Source organism: Lycorma delicatula, chromosome 7, assembly GCF_047948215.1.
Source record: "Lycorma delicatula isolate Av1 chromosome 7, ASM4794821v1, whole genome shotgun sequence".
Lineage (NCBI taxonomy): Eukaryota > Metazoa > Arthropoda > Insecta > Hemiptera > Fulgoridae > Lycorma > Lycorma delicatula.
The window spans coordinates 137,419,868-137,423,915 of record NC_134461.1 but is presented as its reverse complement, the minus strand read 5'-3'; the positions used below and the strand labels follow the sequence as shown (position 1 = coordinate 137,423,915).

Below are 4,048 nucleotides of genomic sequence, written 5' to 3'. Positions count from 1 at the left end.
GGCGTACAAGGAAGTCATGTGCTGTCGACATCAGGTTTTTTCGTTTACGAGTTATGAGCTACTGTGCAATTCATTCAGCCACCTCTCATCAGTTGTATATTCAACATAGATTCCAGTTTTGCATAAGATTTTGCTAGCCGATTTGCAGTCGATTTATAACATCGTTTCAATAGAATAATTAAAAATTATATATTATTTAAAGTTATACAACACAGCTTAGAAAGCCGATTTGGAACATTAATATAAGCAAAAATCTCCTGTGAACTAATGTCCGGAAACGTTTTGTTTTAGAGGGACAAAAAACGAAATATATCACGCTGATTTCTGCTCCAAAAATAAATAGATGTCATAATAAAAATTTTGGGATCTAACATAAGCACCACACTTGACGTTGTTTTTTATTTTTTATGAATAATCTTTAAACACAAAGATTGTGCATAGAAATATGGAATGGGAAGTTTTTAGCATATTATAGTCTTCATGTCGACCAAGGTTTGAATCAGACTCCTTCCGTATGATAGGGTGAGACGCAACCACTCCGTCATCGGTGATGAAGCTGTGGGACTCCTAGGCCTCCCTGCTTTGGCACCCCCGGGGTTGTGCTGTACATAATTGCAAAACCGGTTCCGGGTGGTGAGGAACGGTGAAGTACGAGTTTTAGTTGATACGGCGCGGGCACACATAGGCTGTTAATATCTAGCCAAAACCGTACGAGTCCGACACTCCCACACTATTTCGAAGTACGTAAGTGGTATTTCTCTGCAACACCGATAAAAAAATAAAAAATAAAATATAAAATACTTCGTCATATGGGTCCGCAGAAAGGTAAACATATATTATTTATATGTTTTTGACCAGAAAATTTTCCAAAAAAACCTGATTTCAGAACAGAATCTAGAAGTTTTAGTGAATTAAAAAAAAAAATTAGTTGTAATATTATCTGTTAGTTTCTATAAATTGTTAAAATAATTTAAAATTTCAATCAAAATTTAAAGAGAATTTAATGCTGAGAAAATTTATGTAATTAAAGTCCAGAGGAAATTTATGAAATTAAAAAAATTAATCAAAATATTATAGAAAAATGTTACAACTTTTTTTATAAAACCGATATTTTTTTTTACAACCCTAAAAAATTTGTCGAATTAAATATTATCAATTACATTTGTCACTAAGTTTAAATGAATTTGGTTTTTATGTAAAAAATGTATTATTTTAACCATTCATGATAAAAAAAAATTAAAATACACAAAAGAAGATAAACAATTTAATATATCTTCTGTAGCTTTTAATTTAAACAAATGGATCCAATTTTCATTTTCATTATAAATAACTACATAAACTACATCTTTAAATGAATGAATAAATGAAACGAAACCGATTTCATAAGTCAATACTCAAGTACTTAAAAAAAGTATTTGTAAAGTTCAGTTTTAATTTTCTTATTTACAAAATTTGAATGATATAGTTATTCCAGTTGAAAAGAGTTTACATTAAGGGCTTTGTGAAATTCTGTATGATCAACGTAAAAGTAAGTCAACAAATATTTAAAAAAGCAAAACCAGTTCGAAAACGAATATAATATTCAGAAGATACAATTTAATATTAACAAAGGTATAAACAGTATCACGAAAAGAGTAAAAGGATTGTAAAATTAATAGATAGTTGTTATATTTCAATTACGTTTAGTATATAGTACATAAAAATAATTTTGTACGATTTAAAAAAAATAATTTAAAAATTGATTTTATTATCTTGGCGTTTGACTACGAAAATAACATACACTAAAACAACATTTTTTGTTTATGAGGGGTTTTTCATAGAAGCCTATTATTAATTTTAATACATAATTTTAAAACATAAATCAGCTGCTATTAGTTTTCTTATGTTTATAATCAGCAATACAGTGCAATAATCAGTGTACCAGTGTACCTTACCAGTTAAATAAAAAACGCATTCTAATTCCAGTTAAAAAAAAATTTCTTTAACGCAAAATATGTAATTAAATATTTTGTAAATAAATTCTAAAATATGTTGTTTCCTCAGGAAAATAATTTTTTTCTGTTATGTAGCAGCCTATAAAATTATGATGTGGACCCTCACTTTATTTCCTGTATATGAAATTAAATTAATTTAAAATGCACATCTAGATTAAACATCTTGCATTACTGCTTCATATCCTGCATTCATATATAAATCATCGGTGTTACTACTCATAATTTTCTAATTAAAGTGTGAAAAATACTTTAATTAGAAAACTACTTTAATTGTTACAGTCTTCAACTGTATGATAATTGTATGATATATATCTATTTTGAGTAGTTTCAGGTGACGTACTTACGTTTTTACCTCGCATAACTCAAAAACCATTAGCCGTAGGATATTGAAATTTTCGATTTAGGACTGTTGTAACATCTAGTTGTGCACCTCCCTTTTTGATTGCAATCGACTTGACCAAAATGTCAAAAAAAAGCTCAAAAAATTTTAATTTTTCCTTTTTCTTAACTGCAGTAAAAAGCCCTCATTGAGACCCTTTCAACGATATTCATAAGTGGTACTTACTTTCATCGGTTCCACAGTTATAGCCAAATACAGTAAGCGACTAGGGGGTCTCCCGTACATTTGGGGGTTGCCTTGACGTGAAGAGGCCGCGGACACTTTGCTCCCGTATTTGATCGCGTCCGCAGGTAGTAAGTGTATTTAAGACTTATTATTTGCCTCTTTCCACGGAAATCTTTAATAAAAGGCGAAAGATTTATGCGGAATGAAAAGAGACCAGAAATATCTGGGAATTCTCTTTCAGAGAAATTGTGCCTTTTCTGAACATATTAATAGTATATACAATAAAGCGGACAACATGATAGAAGGGTTAAATATGATCATGTCAACAAAGAAGGCTCCTAGAGCGTCCAAAAGAAAGGTGACAGCATCGGCAGTTGTATCATCTTTATTGTATGCAGTGCCTGTATGGTGGACTTCCCTTACGAATCAAGAAAAACAAAAATATACTTGTGAGAACGCATAGGAGGCTGTTACTGGGAGTGGTTTCCGCTTACAGAACAGTCTCCTATGAGGCACTTTCCGTTTTGGCAGCAGTACCTCCAATCGACTTAACGGCCCATTACAGGGTAGTGATATCGCAAGGACTGGAAACTCAGTAGGCTAAGCATAGGCTGATAACTACGTGGAAAGAAAGGTGGAGAGAGGTAGGACCTGCTAGGAGGACAAAACAGCTAATCCCTGACCTTGAGAGTTGGATCAATAGGAAACACGGGGAGGTGGACTTCTTTTTGTCGCAGTACTTTACGGGCCACGGTAATTTTAATTATTACCTTCACAGAGTTGGGAGAAGACAAACGCCGGCCTTTATGTACTGCGGCATTGAGGACGATGCAGACCATACCTTCCTTCAAGGAATGCATCAGATGGATACAAAATAGACGGGACCCAAATTTATCAACGATGAGACCTGAGGAGATTACGAGTAACATGCTACATAGTGAGGACAATTGGAAAAAATTTGAAGGAACTATCAGGAATATCTTAACAGTAAAAAACGAAGACGAGAGGAAACTGGGCTTCTGAGTGAATAGATTAGGGTAGAGTGGATAGCCCCAGTGGTGAGGGCTGGCATGCTTAGGTGTGTCAGTTCCAAGGATCCACTGGGGACTCCGAGGGAGAATAGGTCTATACAAGTGTAAAAGACCCATCGATGCGTCACGACTTTCCAAGGTATGGCGTAGCGATACAGAAGGGCAAATGAAACTCAAAAGACCTGACCGGTGGGCCGACCTGCCTTGCCGGACATACAGCCGGTCGGTAGGTGGGGAGGCCCATTAGAGTATAACAGGCACTCCCCTGGGTGGCGTAATACCAACCAGTCGGACCGGCCCAGGGGAGCAGAATCAAAAAAAAAAAAAAAAAAAAAGGTAGTAAGTGTAAGAGGTATGTATATGTCCCTGGTTAGTATATGATGTAAGTTTGCTGTACTGATATTATGATGTAATTTTTTTTCGTATATATTTGAGTATTTTGCTTTAGATGTATATTA

General features: G+C 34.1%; 1 pseudogene; it reads right to left on the bottom strand.

Annotated features, from left to right (window-relative positions):
* Window positions 1-2,671: 2,671 nt before the first annotated feature.
* Window positions 2,672-2,781, bottom strand: LOC142328502 (U5 spliceosomal RNA; annotated as a pseudogene).
* Window positions 2,782-4,048: the final 1,267 nt, after the last annotated feature.